This window comes from Elephas maximus, chromosome 1 (assembly GCF_024166365.1).
Source record: "Elephas maximus indicus isolate mEleMax1 chromosome 1, mEleMax1 primary haplotype, whole genome shotgun sequence".
NCBI classification, from domain to species: domain Eukaryota; kingdom Metazoa; phylum Chordata; class Mammalia; order Proboscidea; family Elephantidae; genus Elephas; species Elephas maximus.
Window position 1 is genome coordinate 130,569,068 of NC_064819.1, and position 17,485 is coordinate 130,586,552.

Consider the following 17,485-nt stretch of genomic DNA (forward strand, 5'->3'; position numbering starts at 1 on the left):
ATGTCCAAAATTTGGGAAAAATTGGATATAATAATTTTTATTACAATCATTTTACCTCTGGAATCATAACCGATGTTACAAAATTACAGGAAAAATATTCCTATTCTGAGTTAATATGTTTTCTGGATTCAGTGAGGGATGATTAAATTATTTTCATGGGGCATTTTAGTGATACAAGGGAGACATAAAAGTATTTCACGTTTTGAATCAATGTTTGGTTGACATGAAGCCTTGTTGTTGTTTGCAATTTCAAATATTTATTCCATAGCAGTTAAATATGAATACATTAGTATTGACTTTGGTGTCTTATTTAAATCAGCCCATATTACTTCAGCCCTGGAAATTCTGCTCTTTGGTGATTTTGAGCTTAATTCTTCATCCTCCAAACTCTTTGGATTTCTAAACCTGGCAGATGCTGTAATAAGAATGCTGTTCTGTTCACGAGCTTCATGTGGGACTCCTGCCTGAAGTGGGATTTTGTCTCCTAAGCAGAGAGACTACAGGACTTTTTCTTCAAAATTCCTGGCCCAGCCCTCATCCACTCCTGGATTTGTCCAACTCTACAAACTTCAGGAGCTGTCCCAGGAGAAAAACCATGTGTATGTTTCAAATCTGTGTCACCAACTCTGTAAGGCTGCCATGACTCTGCTGGTTTCTTCCCACACCCCCACCCCCAGACTGCCTCTGTTCGGGCAAAGCCTGATGGCCAGCCCATCCTCAGAATCAGCCAATTGTTACAGGTGAGGAAATGGCCTGCTATAGTGGCTCAGGTAGGAAGGGTTCTCCCTTCTTCAGAAATCATTTTATCTAGTTCTCAGTGCTTCCAGCTTTCTGCTGTCTTTAGCAGTCCTCCCCTTCCCCACTAGTTTTTACAGCAGGAATATTAACCTGTCTAACCTTTTTTTTTTTTTTACCTTATATCCTACCCTGAATCAGGAGTCTTCCATCCATCAATTTGAAAGTAATTGCTATGTGTACTTAGAGCATTGTTGTTGTTTGTTTCCTGTTGAGTTCAACTTATGGTGACCCTGTATGTGTAGATGAGAACGGCCCCATAGGATTTTCAAGGCTGGAAACTTTCTGAAGCAGATTGCTAGGCCCATCTTCCAAGGCACCTCTAGGTGTGTTTGAAACACCAAACTTTTGGCTGGTAGTGAAGCCTTTCACTGCTTGCACTAACCAGGGACTTCTTTTATAGTATTGTATAGCAAATATATAAGATGCAGGCACTAGTTGGTGGGGATGAAAGCACACCAGGTTGACTATGTACAAAAGTAATAAAGGGATATGAGGAGATGTTGGACAACTCTGACAGTATCTGCTACAACCTACATTGTGTGTGTGTGTGTGTGTGTGTGTGTGTGTGTGTGTGACCATAAATCCCACCTGAACCTTGATATGCAGAGGGTATAGGAAAGATTTCTGGATCACGTCAACGTGCTCTCATAAAAAAAAAAAAAAAAAAAAAAATTTTATGCTCTCATAAAAATGGTATTATAAATCAGGGAGAGAAAAAAAAAAAACTTTAAGGATGCCCTTGGGGCTGCTCTTAATAGGTGTTTAACAATTATTTGTTGAATCACTTAATTGATTAAGCAGGATTATTCAACACCTGCTTTGTCATCTCATTTAACTTTAGCTCCATTGGGGCAAAAACTCTGCATCTCTCAGAAGGATCAACTCCTGCTGTATCTGTTAGAGCACTTTGTACATATTTGGAGCTCAAAAATACGTGCTGAATCTCTTTCACATAAGTTCAAGCCAGGACCTCAAGTTCCCCCTGGCTTCTATAGGGTCTCTTTGAGTCTGAACAGACTGGATAGCAACTGGTTTTTGGTTTCTTTCCCCATTGCTTGTGACTAGAAAATCTATAGCCAAGGAGGAATCTGAGAACAAAGGATAGATTCTCAGTCATTGTAGACAAAATGGCCTCCTCTGAGCCCCTTTGCAGGGAGCCCCTATCTGTTCTACATTCATCTGAAAGCACAGTGATCTTCTGGCACCACAGATAGAAAGGAGCCAATTGAACATGAAACACTTTCATTGTCTTCATGTTTTCTGTAAATTGGTTTGTTGTGTCTCGTCATAATAAACATCAACAATGACTATTAATCAGCTTTGCATAAAAAAAAAAAATGAAGGGTAAAGGTGAGCAGATAATTTTTCCACAGAGGTTTGATTCATATAGACTATGTATCTGTCCTGTTTTAGAAACTGCAGCTAAATTCAAGTAATCAATGTATGTGATGAAAAATAGTTCTGTTTTCTAAAATTGTAACAATTTGATGAATTGGAAATCAATCTACTAAGGAAACGAAAATGATAAATGAGCAAATGAGTTATCCAAATGATAAAAAATAGCATTATATTTTCTCAGCAGGACTTTCACATAAGCATGTTCAGTAAAATATTAACCCAAAATAGAAAGTTATTAAAAAAAAAAAAAGAATGATAAATTAAATTTATATATTAAAGAAATAAATAATTTTCTTTATTAATAACATTTTGATCTTGTATTCAATATAATAGCATTACACAGTTCTATTTTTCTAGTATAAGTCTATGATAATCTTTTAGTTAAAATTTGATATCTCTCCCACTGTCTGCTAGAATTAATAAGATCTACAGACTATAAAGTAAAGCACACATTTCCTAAAAGCTTCATTGCCATCAACTTTATTAGACAGCATATTAATAAAATATATTTGTCCATAATAAAATGCACCTACAATATTATGGGGTCAGAAAGAATCACATCTTAGTAGAATATCTTGCAATTACACAGTATTTGACTCTGGCTTCATCTCCTAGGTCTGGTCACAGACTTCCTCTATGGTTTGAAACATCATTTTCTGTTTTTACTTTTCTGCACTCAGTCTTTGCCTAGTTCAGCTTTTAGTATCTGGCTTTATCCACTTCTAACTGGTTTTAGCAAATGCCCTTGCCAATATAACCTGTTGACCTGGGACATTACTGCAAAGAAACAGGACTTTTTTAGGCCAGTGTAGCTGCCCCTGAGGATTCCACAATCTCTTGGAACAGCTCTATATCATTTATCCCTTGATTCCATCGTTAAGAGGTGGCCTCTTGTGGAGCCCACCTGCGAACTCTGGGAACAAATATGTTGCTGCGACAAGGTCAAGGAATAGTTATGGAAAGAAACTTGTTAAGGTTTCTCTGAAGAGCCCAAGGGAGTCATTCCTCTGGGAATCCCGAAAGGGCTATTGCTAACCCCCACCTCAGGTTTCCTTACGTGGAGCCATATTAAGTGCTTTAGAGACTCTAAACTATGAAAATAATTAAGGGCCCTTGTGTAATTCTAAATTGCAGTTATTTTAAACTGCAAAATTAACGTCAGGAAAATCAATAAAGTTCTTAATACACCTGAGAATACTCTATTAATACATATCATGTCCTTTTTAAGTAAGTTTTGAGTGAATTTCTTGCCAAACCAACAAAACCAAATCCACTGCTATGGAGTAGATTCTAACTCATAGTGGCCTATAGGACAGAATAGAATTGCTCCACAGAGTTTCCAGGGAGCACCTGGTGGATTTGAACTCCCGCCTTTTGGTTAGCAGTCATAGCTCTTAACCACTATGCCGCCAGGGTTTCCATATTTCTTGCCAGTACTCTATAAATGTACTCTGTTTACTGGTTATATAATCAAGTATGGTTTCCACACTTTCCTGAAGCAGTGATCAGGTCTAGAAATTCTCCTTAGGCTAAGGGAGAGCTCTCACAATCCCTACATATATGACTTCTTTGTCTTCTGTTGTAAAAATATCTAAATTCAGTTACAGACGTTATTAAGTATAACCTTCAATATCTATAGTTAATGTGTAACCCTTATCAATGATCCTAAGTCAAATATGTTACTCACACCCCACTGTGAAAGAAATTGCATTAATGTTGAAAAAAATTTACAAAATTCCATTTTTTTTTTTTTTTGTAATTCTAAGAAAAGTACTTTAATCATAGCATGTTTCACAATGCCATTTACAACCTACCAGATTTCCATTCTCATTCCCTCCTATCCCAACCTGGCTCAGTCTCTTTATGTGCTGGTCACATATACTGTTTTGCTGTTTCCCAAGTATACCACTGACTTTCAGGCTGCTGTACCATTTTGTCCTTACTTCTTAGATAGTCATCTCACTCTTGTTCACCTGCAAAACCACTAGTAATTTTTTCAAAAGAAAGGGTAAATGAGCTTTTTATTAGTTTGTCTAATTCCGATGAAGGTTGCTTTCTCCCCGATATTATTTTATACTTACTTATATTTTAATATGGAAATCCTGGTGGTGTAGTGGTTAAGTGCTACGGCTGCTAACCAAGAGGTCAGCAGTTCGAATCCACTAGGCGCTCCTTGGAAACTCTATGGGGCAGTTCTACTCTGTTCTATAGGGTCACTATGAATCGGAATCGACTTGACGGCAGTGGGTTTGTTTTTTTTTTTTAGTTTTTTGTATTTTATTAAGAAGTCTTGGTGCCACAACAGTTAAGCACTCAGCTGCTAACCAAAACACTGGATGTTCAAACCCACCCAGTAGCTTCACAGGAGAAAGACCTGATGATCTACTTCCATAAAGATTGCAGCTGAGAAGACCCTATGGGGCAGTTCTACTCTGTCACATCGGTTTCCATTAGTCAGAATCAACTTGATGGCACCCAACAACAACAATCTGCATTATCTTAAAATGTCCTGCAAGGTCCAGTATATTATTAACTATTGTAGACATTTCTGATCAAATATGTTTCATCCATTTTAATTATACTCTCAAGAAATTATTATTCAAATACTTAAGATTACATTTTCACACATTGGCACAGCAGTTTGGAATTGTGGTTAGCATTCATAGGCTCTAAATTTAGATTGCCTGAATTTGAAATCCAGTTCCAAAATGCATAAGCTATGAAATTCCAGGAAACTTACTTACAATGTTTCTATAACAGTTTCTCACCTTTTTAACGGAAATATTTAATAGTATTCAGTACATAAAATCTTAGTGAAGATTTGATTATTTAATTGATGTAAAGCCCCAGCGCTATACAAATAGTAAACTATCAATTAATGTTAATTATTTTTACTCTTATTATTTTTGTAGTCACGGCAGAAGTACTAGTAGTAAGGTGTTTACCCTAGTAACTTCTAGTGTATGATTAATAACAACCTGCTAAATCTAAATTTTTTGTGTGGTGAAATTTTATGAGAAAGTTTATGACTATTAAGGTTGAGTCATAACCATAAGATTTTAAATCTAGGGTTAAAACCACTTTTATTTTTTAATTCCATGTCAATATAAATCCAAGTTTCAGCAAAAAAGCTAATACAAAATTAAAGTGTGACATATAATTTTATTAATGACTATAACATGCTCTTTGTTGGAAAGAGTCTTTCTCCTGTTTCATTTATCTCCACTGTGGCAGTTTTTTATAATATAAAGTGTATATCTTTCTTTAAAATGATTGATTCTACATTCCAATCTGCCATGCTTTCTGTGATAGGCTCTTCGCATACTGTGATGTGTTTCCAAATTATTTTAAATAAAAATCATAGCCTCTAGGCCCATCTTATTTCCCTTAGCATTTCTTATTTGGTATAATTTTATGATGACTCATCATGGCTATAATTTTATGATGTTTCTTAAATGAAAATAGCCCTCAAGAGAGCAGCTAAAGTGAAATAAAATTTTTTTTTAATTATTTTTGTTACTTTAGGAGAAACTAGAAGTAAAATTTTACCTCTAATCATTTTAAGAAATAGCAGACCACTTCATAAGTATAATGTAAGCCATATACAGTAAAATTTGTTAAAAGTTAAAGTCAGATTTATATGGTTTTTCACGTCTATGTGGTTTACAGCTAAAAAAGATGCTTTCAGAATTTATTTCTAGCAAACCTGCACAAAAAACAAACTCTAAAGGGAGAATCTTCTCATACAGGAGGAAATAATCCCAGATAACATCACTGTAAAACAGGAATAGAAAGGTAAATAAGTTTGCAAATTCAAGGAAATATTGATAATATGTAATAATACTGTTGTTATGTGAAATATGAAATATTTGCAGACTTAAAACATATATGAAAATAACACCACAAAAGGTGGGAAATTATAAATTTAAAGTACTGTAAGTTCATTACTTTGTCTAGAAACTAGAAAAGTACTAATTCATAGTGGACTCTAATAAATCAAGGATGCCAGTTATAATCCCTAGAATTTCTAGTTAGGGACAAATAAAAGAACATATAATTAACAAGATAAATTTGGAAAAATTAGAAAATCTAAAAATAGAAAAATAATATCAGTAAAAAGTAAAAACATCCATTTTAAAAAAAATTAAAAAGAAAATTACTTTCTAAATATAACGATCATGGCTTTAAATGCAAATGGACTGAATAATGCAATTGTAAGATTGAGATTACCAAATTATCTTTTAAAAGAAAATAAGTCATGTGTTATAGCAGACAGATGTGGTCACATATGATTCTTACCTCCTGTTTTTTATACCTTTGTGAAATTTCCTCCCTTGGAATGTGGTCAGGACCTGTGACTTACTTCTAACCAATATATTATGGTAAAGGTAATGGGATGTCACTCTCTTGATTGTGTTACATAAATACCCATTGTCCTAGCTGATTCACTCTAAAGACTACTTGCTGGCTTGATGAAGTAAGCAGCCGTGTGGGGAAAGCCCATGTGGCAAGGAACTATGTGAAGCCCCTCGGAACTGTAGATGGCCTGAAGAGCTGAGGAGGACTCCAGCTAACATTTCAGAAGAACCTGGGGCCCGCAGACTCACAGCTGTAATTTTCCAGCAAGAATAAACTTGAACGTGGATTCCTTTCTCATTGGAACATCCAATTCAAAAAACAACTCAGCCAAATTCTTGATAACAGCCTTCTGAGACCCTAAGTAGAGAAACTAGCTAAACAATGTCCAGACTCATGAGCCAGAGAAATTGTGAGATAATAAATATGTGTTGTTTTAAGTCTCTAAATTTGTGATAACTTGTTAGGCAGCAAAGCAAATTTAACACATGCAACACATAAAAGAAAATTCTTAAATATGAAAATGCAGAAAGGTTAAAAAAAAAGGATATGGATATAATCAAATGAACGTCAAGAAAAAAATTATTGCAATAAGTGGCTTTAATGTAAGAAAGATAAGAGCTATAAAAGCCTATTTCATAATGAAAAAGGGTCAATTCTAAAGAACGATACAATAGTCTCAATATTTGCAACTAAGAAGATAGCCTCAAAATATAAGCAGCAGAAAGTGAAAACCAAAAAACAAGTAATGCGCAAATTAATAATCATAGAGCATTGTTTTTAAAAAGTTCTTTCAGTTTCAGATACAACAAAATGAAACAAAACGATGGACACATTGCAGATTTGAAAAATCAATTAATAAGCTTAACTATTCAGAAAATTGAACACAATATCTTTAGGTTTCGTTGCCTTTCAAGTGCACATAGGCTTTGCAAAAATTAACACCATTATGACCATTAATGTTAAGTCTCAATGCATTTCAAATTACTGAAATCTTACATAGTTGTATATATGGAACTAAACTCAATATTGATTAAAAAAATTAGAATTCAGTATTCCCAAATACCTTGGTATCAAGGCATTCACTTTTTAAAGAATCTATGAGTCAAAAAAAAAAAAGAAAATTACATGTATTAGAACTGAATGGTAATAAAAATTGAATAGATTAAACTTATGGGAGGCAGTGAATGCTGTTATAAGAAAAAAAGTTTATAGTCTAAAATTCATACATTACAGAAAAAAAAAAAACTGAGGGCAGAGGCTACATGCTGCTATAGATGGAATCACCATGCCATCCTGCTACAGCAAAGACCCAAAACTATGTAAAACAGATACAAACATCATTCCTGGAAATATAAGTGTCAAATGAAGGGATAAAGAACTTGATCAAGCACCAAATGGAATAAGACACTGGGAGAGAACAGGGAATAAGAAGAGCTACGGACTGGAGGTCCCCTGCTAGCTAATGCAGCACTAATTCACCATCTTGGACCTCAGCCACCAAGAACAGTGGACAGGGAGTATGGGAAGGCAAATTCACAGAGCTCCCAAAAGGAGAGAGACAGAGCACCCGGTAAACAGGGATACATGCTTTCCCACCCCCCACTCTTCTTCCCTCTGTGTGGCCTCTGCCAATTCCCAGTGGGCCATGGTCACTTGGCCAGAAAGACCCCAGCTCACTGCCACCTGGATCTTCCTTGCCTCCACTGGCCGGCTCCTTCAAGCACCATTTTTTGTTGTTTTTATTTTTATTTTTGTTTTTGTTTGTTCCGTCTCTCTCTCTCTCCTTTCCTTCCTTTCCTTTCTCCAGCTCACATAACCCTGTGTGCCATCCGCACCCCTACTGGGCATGCCATGTCACATCGCTCAGCTAGAGAGCCACCAGCATACATTTTCCTAGGGTCTGTGCCACCTCACTGTCAGGATCCCTTAGTGCCATTTCTTTTTATTTTCCTTTTCTTCCTTTCCTTTCCTTTCTCACTTCCTTTCCTTTCTCCCACCTACCTAGCCCTGTGTACTGTCCCACCCCTTCTTGACCAGCTGTGCCACACTGCTCACCTAGAGAGGCACTGTCACTAGGTCTCCTTGGGTCCATACCACCCCCACCAATAGGCTCCATCACTGCCATTTTTTTTCCAGTTTCTTCTCTCCCTCTTTCCCCTCCTTCTTTTCCTTTCTCTGCCCACCTAGTCCCATGTGCAGTCCCACCCCTTCTTGATGGGCTGTGCCACACCACTCAGCTAGAGAGCCACCAGCACATGGCCTCCCCAGATCTGTGCCATCCCCACTGGGTAGGCTCCCTCAAGGTCATTTTTGTTTGTTTGTTTTTACATTTTTGTTTTTGTTCTTTCTTCCCTCTCTCTTCCTTCCCTCTTTTCTTTCCTCCATTCCGTCTAGCCCTGTGCACTGCCCCCCACCCCCCATGGGCTGTGCTTTATTGCTTGGCTAGAGAGCCTCTGGCACATGGCCTCCCTGGGTCTGTGCCGTCCCAACAGACCAGCTCCTCCAGCGCCATATTTTTCTTTCTTTTTTTAACTTTTCCCTTCTCCTTTTTCCTTCTCCCTCTCATCTAGGCCCTGTGGTGCCTCTGCCCTGGCCTGAAGGTTCATGATGCACTACCTGGCAAAAGAGACATCAGCTTGCCGCCACCCAAATCCACCCCACTCCAATGGCCAGTTCCCCCAGCACCATATTTATTTGTTTTTTGTTGTTTTGTTGCCTTTGTTCATTGTTTCTTCTCTCTTTTTTCCTACTTTCCTTTCTCCTGCTTACCTGGCTCTGTGAGCAGCCCATGCCCCTTCTCAACAGGCCTAGTTACACTGCTAGGCTAGACAGCCATCAGCACACAGCCTCGCTGAGTCTGCCTGTCCTCTACATGCTGAATCTTACTTTACTGGTAATGGGGAACCCAAGGTCAAGAAGGGGAGAGTGTTGACGTGTCATGGGGTTGGCAACCAATGTCATAAAACAATGTGTATTAATTGGTTAATGAGAAGTTAATTTACTCTGTAAACCTTCATTTACAGCACAATAAAAAAAATATGAAATACATTATTCTAGGTTCCATCTCTAGAAAATGAATAGAAACTTAAACTAATTCTGAAAGGATGAAATAATTTTTACAAGATAGTAAATAATAAAATAAAAATACACAAAAACTTTAGAAATTCAAGAAAACTAAAGATTGATTCTTTTACTATATAAATAAGGCATGTTTTGTGTGTGTACACACTATGAGAATGACTATTCAAAGGAAAAAGTCTGAATATACTAATTTTCAATTATAAATAGCATGACTGAAAAAGGAGGATTTTACATACAGTTCCAACATAATATTAATGACATACTGAACAGAATCATGTCAAAGATCTTGAAAATGTAGATGAAATGATCAAATCCCTTACCTAAACAAGTTTATAAAATTCCAAAAAAAAAAAACAGCTAAGTTTTGAAGAGTCTCATAGCTATTAAGGGGATTTTTACTAAAAAGAAATCAAATTGAGAAAACCTCAGGCCAAGATAACTTCAAATAATTGAATGACAAAAGACCCATAATAAAAAGATGGAAGGACTACCCAGACCCACTGTTCCAAAAAGAATTGATTGGTCAATGTTCAACCATTTTAGGAGGTAATATATGACCAAGAATCGATGATACTGAAGGAAAAAGTCCAAGTTGCACTAAGACCTTGGTGAAAAACAAGGCTCCAGGAATTGATGAAATATTAATTGAGATGCTTCAAAAATTTGCTTGTTTATGCTAAGAAATTTGGAAGAAATCTACTTGGCCAACTGACTAGAAAAGATTCATGTTTGTGACCATTCCAAAGAAATGAGATTCAACAGAAGGTGGAAATTATCAAACAACATCATTAATAGCACATGCCAGCAAAATTTTGCTAAAAATAATTCAAAAATCTCTGCAATTGTACATCTACAGGGAACTGCCAGAAATTCAAGCCAGATTCAGAAGAGGGTGTAGAAAGAGGGATATCATTGCTGATGTCACATGGATCTTGCCTGAAAGCAGAGACTACCAGAAAGATGTTTACCTGTGTTTTATTGACTACAAAAAGATATTCAACTGTTTGGATCATAACAAATGATGTATAACATTGTGAAGAATGGGAATTCTAGGACACTTAATTGTGCTCGTGAGGAACCTGTACATAGACCAAAAGGCAGTAAGTAGTTTGAACAGAACAAGGGGATACTGCTTGGTTTAAAATTCGAAAAGGTGTGTGTCAGGGTTGTATCCATTCACCATATTTATTCAACATGAATGCTGAGAAAATAATCCTAGAAACTGGGCTATATGAAAAAGAATGTGGCATCAAGATTGGTGGAAGACTCGTTAACAACCTGCCATATGTAGATGACACAATCTTGTTTACTGAAAGTGAAGAGAACTTGAAGCACTCATTGATGAAGATTAAAGACTACAGCCTTCAGTATGGATTACACCTCAACATAAAGAAAAGAAAAATCCTCACAACAGTACCAATAAGCAACATCATGATAAATGGAGAAAATACTGAAGTTGTCAAGAATTTCGTTTTACTTGGATCCACAATCGACGCCCATGGAAACAGCAGTCAAGAAATCAAACAACGTATAGCATTGGGCAATTCTGCTGCAAAAGACCTCTTTAAAGTGTTCAAAAGCAAAGGTGCCACTTTGAAAATCTTTACAAATTTATCATTGATATAACAACATATAGGTTGTAGATGGAAAGTATCTACAAGAAAAAAAAAATCCTTCAACAAACATCATAAAAAAAACAAAAAAAATCATACTAAGTATCAAATATCAAAAACTGTCACCTCATGATGAAGAATGGGACAGAGATATCCACTATCAACATTTCTGTTCAACATTGTATGAGATCTCCTAGCCAGTTTATCAAAGTAAGAAATAAGGATTACAATCAGGGAAGAATGTGCATACGTAAGTACACAGAAAATATAAAAGATCATACCGTTATTACAAATAAAATGTGAATTTGCCAAGGTCAGTGGATACAATGCCAAGATGAAAAACTCAATTATATTTTTACATTCTAGTAACAGACTACTGGAAAATGAAATAAAAATGATGCCATTTCCAATCACAGAAAGAAAATTGGCCTAGCCAAACTGACACCATCACATTCACAGACATGTAAAAGGCTAAATTTGAAAAGACAAATTCAAAGAATAAGGCAAAATTGAAGAACTTAATCTACCAGCAATCGATAACAATTGTTATTATTATTTGCGTAATATGTCAACAAACAATTAAAATAGAAAAAAAAGATTTTATTGTGCCTGTAAAAAGAAAAACAAAAATGGCATTAATTAATCTTCAGTTCTTATTGTGCTATTCAAAGTATTTCAAAGTAAAGGCACAAAAAACATATGGATTATCCTTCACTTATATGTAATTTTGATAATAATAAATTTAGAGTAGAATCAATTTAAATGTAAAATTGTTATATTTGGTAACACACTGGGATTATAAGAAAAAAATAGCACTGTGCTTATAACCAAAAAAATTAACCCTAAACCATTTGTCATCAAATCAATTCATACTCATAGTGACCCTGTAGGACAGCATAGAACTACCCCATAGAGTTTCCAAGGAGCAGCTGGTGGATTAGAACTGCTGACCTTTTGGTTAGCAGCCAAGCACTTAACCACTATGCCACAAGGGCTATATGCTTATAACCAAAACCAAAATAACAGTAAAGAAAAAAAAAAAAGAAGAAGAGAAGCTAAGTCTTGAACTATGTCAGTGAGAAGACCCACTTTGCATTAATTGTGTATGTAACTAGAATTATATGTATAATTTAGATATATTAAAAAAAAATCAGTTACGCTGGATTTGATTCTGATGCATGACAATTCCATGTGTGTCAGAGTAGCACTGTGCTCCATAGGATTTTCAGTGGCTGATTTTTTGGAAGCAGGTCACCAGGCCTTCCTTCTGTGGTGTCTCTTGGGTGGACTCGAAACGGCAAGCTTTCAGGTAGCAGCTGAGCACGTTAAAAGTCCCAGGGACTCCTACCGTACATAAAAAAAAAAAAAACCCTACATAGAATGACAAAAAAAAGAAGCTTGTGGGACACGTAAACTCCTTACAAGTTGAGCGCTAATACATCATTGGAAAGTGTACTACCTGTGTAAAGAATGCTAAGATTCCTAAGTACTTAAAATTTTGCTATATAATAAAAAGGAAAATTGATTCTACATTTATTCAACAAATATATTCAATGCCTACTAAGTGCCAACTACCATTTTAAAAATTTAAGGTAAAGTATTGAACAAAGCTCTTTTTCATGGAGCTAACATTATACAAAACTGTGAGGAGAATAAGGCTGCAGGTTGTTGTAGCTTTCATATTACTCATTTCATATAATATTCAAAATATTTTATTTATAATATATACTAATATAATTGTATAATTTTATTCTAAAGTTATTTTTAAACATCAATCATGTAATAATTGGGGCTTAATAATCATGCAATCACGATGTTTTATCAAATCAAGGATCAGTATTTTTGATGAATGCCAACACTGATCTTTTGTTTTTTAATTCTTATCCTAAGATGTGTCTACTATTTTTACCTAATGTTTGAAAATTTTAGAATGGAAGAGATGACTTCCTTAGAATATACTCTATTTTTCTAGAGGAGATAACTCTCAGTAATAAAACCATGAATAAGAGGCCAAGGATGTCATTTTGAAGTCCCAGCAATAGGAAGAAAATTAGAAGAGGCACAAAGTATCAGTATTTCAATAAATATATTGGCCAAGGCATTTATGTGTGTATGTATTTCCTTCCTTCCTACTTCATTCCTAAGTTATTTATTTGTTTAGCAGAGGTGGAAAGATTTAGTAACCAAATACTCAAAACCTTGTTTCAGAGAATGGGGAATAGAAGCTTAGGGACTGATGTGTCCAAGGTTGCACAACAGCACCAATAACTGGAATCCACATGTCCTGATTCCAATTTCTCAGGACCGAATTGGGCATGCTTGGACATTTTTCACTCACATATTTTAACAACTTAGGTAATATTTCAAGGAGCACTGGTGGCATAGTGGTTAAAACGATGGGCTGCTAACCAATAGATGGGCAGTTCGAAACAACCAGCCACTCTGTGGGGTGAAGATGTGATAGTCTGCCTTCATAGAGATTTACAGTCTTGGAAAATCTATGGGGTCGCTATGAGTTGAAATAGACTTGATTGACAGTGGGTTTGGATTAGGTAATTTTTTTTCTTGGATTTACATTCTTCTCAGTTTCAGGCTTATCCTTATTATTAATTATTTAACACATTTTTCCCCCGAAAGATTCTACCTTCTGAACTCCTCTGCCTTTTTGTTATATCCAGCTTCCACTCATGTCTCTGGCAAATCCACCTTCTTGTCATCCTTGTGTTATACCTCACAATTCTTAAATTTACATACCAGAAAGCGAATGACTATTTCTGACTGTAGTCATTTACAAAGAACTATAAATGGGTTTGAGATACAGAATTATCTTTGTTAAAAGCATTATCTAACTCGATTAACTAATTTTTTTTCCAAAAGTTAATTCTTAGTCATTTGGCCTTTAAATAAGTGAAAGTTGAGGAGAACATTCCAGAGTTATTGCTGATTATTTTTTAAAACATTAGCCTTCTAGTTTCATCTTGGAAAGTCAGTGTTACAATAAAAAAAGAAAAAAGAATGGTAAAGGCTCTGAGAAAATCTACACTGAATAACCCAATTATTTTCTACTTTGAATTTTTTGTTGATGCCATGAAATTCATTAATGGAAGCATGCTGAAACATTTAGTGTTGTTGAATTCTTGGCAGGTAGTATGGATTTTTTTTTTTTAATCCTTCCAATAATCCTACCTTTTGAATCCCAAGGGTTGTACTTTGTGACATTAATTCCACCTTGAATGCTGTCTAGAGTCTAGAGAGTCTAGAAAACTTTTCAGAGTTTCTCTTTCTCCTTCCCAAAAACCCACACAGCTCGTAAAGCTCCCTGTAGAAACAGTAACTTGCAGCGCAAGACTTTTTTTTTTTTCCATTTCAAACAGCCATAAAGGCCCCTGCCTTTTGGCAGTTTGCACTGTCAGTGGGAAAGCAACTTCCCAATGAACCTGAGAGACAGAAAAAGGGACAACCATATATCCCAGCACTAACGAAAGGATTAACGACTACATTTTTAAAGTATTCTAAGCCTTTAGAAAAATTTAGAACTTAATTTTCTGTGCAACATATAAGAGGGACTCTTGTTATTCATTTGATGGTTACATAAATTAAAAAAAATAAAAAACTAAACCCCCATTATAAAAGGGAGGACCGTAAATATTTATTCACCAAATCATCCATTTATTCAATATATTTTTATGGAGCCCCTACTGTATGTTAGATCCCTGCTGACTCAACAGCTAAAAGCTTGGCTGCTTACCAAAAGGTTGGCAGTTTGAATCCACCAGCTGCTCCTTAGAAATGCTATGGGGCAGTTCTGCTCTGTCCTATAGGATTGCTATGAGTCAAAATCAACTGGACGGCAATGGGTTTGATTTTTGGCTTTTTTACTATCTGCTGAGTGTTCTACTAGTGCTGATGGCACGATTGTGACCAAGTCAGTCACATTTTCACCCTTTATGAAGTTTAACAACTAATAAGGCAGGTGGATAAGTATTAATCAAATAAATCACAAAAATATATGATTATCAACTGTGATAAGTGTTGGTAAGAAGAAATACAAAGTTTTAGGCAAGCATATTACGGGAAGAAGCGTCCAATTAGTGAGTAGGAAAGCGTTATCTAAGTAAGCAATACTTGAGCAAAGGGCTAAAACATGAAGGATGGAAAGTAGAGAACATGTATTCAAGGCTTAGGGAATAAAAAAAAATATCATGTGCCAATTTTTGAGATGAGTGTTGGTTAGGGTATGGGAGATTTAAAGGCCAGAATGCCTGCAAGTAGAGAGCAACAGCGAAAAGTATGTCCGTTGATGCAGAATGATTAGATAGGGTTCAGATAGGTGATATAGGTTTTTGAGTGTGGCAAAAACCAGTTAGCTTTTCACCCTGACCTGCCCTCATCTTCTGAAAACAAACCTAGACTGTATTTCCTAGACTCACTTGAGGTTAGATGTGGCCATGTGATTGAGATATGTCCAATGAAATATGAGGGATGAGTGGGAATGATGTGTGTTACTTCCAAGACTGGAACATAAAAATGTTATATTCAATTCTCCATAATCCTTTTATATCTGCAATCTAGATGTCAAAGCCCTGGAGTAACAAGGAGGCATATATTAAAGATAGAAGAGACACCTGTAGCCTTTCTCCTAAATGACTGTGAGGAAAAGAGTGCCCCTCCTCTTCCCAACAGCACCAACTGCCTGGACCCTCATTGTACAGTTATGGACATAAAAAATAAATTTCTTCCAAGTTTAGCCAAAGAAATGTGTGTGCGTACGTGTTTGTGTGTGTTTCTAAAGCAAAACCAAACCCATTGCAGTCAAGTCAATTCCAACTCATAGCAATCGTATAGGACAGAGGAGAAGAGCCCCATAGGTTTTCCAAGGTTGTAATCTTTACCGAAAGAAGCCTGATGTTCAACGGTTAAGCATTTGGCTGCTAACCAAAAGGTCAGCACCAATCCGAGGGAGAAAGATGTGGCATTCTGCTTCCATAAAGATTTACTGCCTTGGAAACCCTACAAGGCAGTTCTCCTCTGTCCTATAGAGTCACTATGAGTCAGCATTGACTCATGGGCAATGAGTTTGGTTTTTGTTTGTTGTTGTTGTTTTTTTTAATCTTTATAGAAGCAGATTTCCACATCTTTCTTTTGTGGAGCAGCTGTTGGGTTCCAACTGCCAACCTTTCAGCTAGCAGCCAAGTGCTTTACTCACTATGCCGCCAGGGCTCCTCGTTTCTATAGCAGTTACTCTATTTTATTAATTTCAAGACCATGTCATGGATTAGGTCTTTTTATAAAGAACCAAATTAATACCATTGAAAGGATTTAAGCAGAGGGCTGACATTAATCTGAAGTACTTACTATACAAACAATGGGCTCCCATGTGTGGATGGCTGAATGCATGCCAGTTTGAATACTCTTACATAGTCTGGAGAGAGATAACAATAGATAGAATTATGATGGTGAAGAGGAGAAAAGCTGAAGGATTCCACAGACTTGGAGTAAAACTGAAATATTTAGAATAGTTTGGTTTTACAGGCAAGGCAGAGGGAGAATAAAAGAGGACATCAGATTTCTGTGCCTGGCTAAAAATACCACTGAATACCAACCAAACCCAGCTATATTATTTTTTGGGTCTTTTTTTTTGGTTTTGTTTTGTTTATGAATGCGTGCTTGCATTGGTTGTAATCTGTTCCCAAATATCTTAAAATTGAAATGTATGTAGCAAATCAACTTTAACTGAGAAATGGTTTAAAGTATTTTGAGTAGCTACATTAACCCTATGAGGCAGTTCTACTCTGTCCTGTAGGGTAGCCATGAGTGAAAACCAACTTGATGGCACATAACAACAACAAAAGCAATGTATCAGCGATAAAATACAAAAAGCATTTATTTGTAGAAATGTTGCCAAAATATATTTGTTTTAATTTTTTTTAATTATGCAGTAATCTTAGTTTTTACGTTTATCTCTTTTTATATATACATGCACATTTTCCAGATATTATGTGTCACTTTTAAATTGTGTAGGAGAGTGTTGCATGTGGAATGTGTTCAACATTTGTCCAAAGAGCCATTACATTAATGTTGCATTTGCCCTTCTAGAAAAAAGATAAGTACTTAATTATGAAAGACACTGTGAAAGAAAATGCATAACTTGGATGAAAACATCACCCAGTCACCTATAAAATGATGTTAGTTATGTTAGTTTTTAAATGTATATTAGTTGATTATAAAATATATTA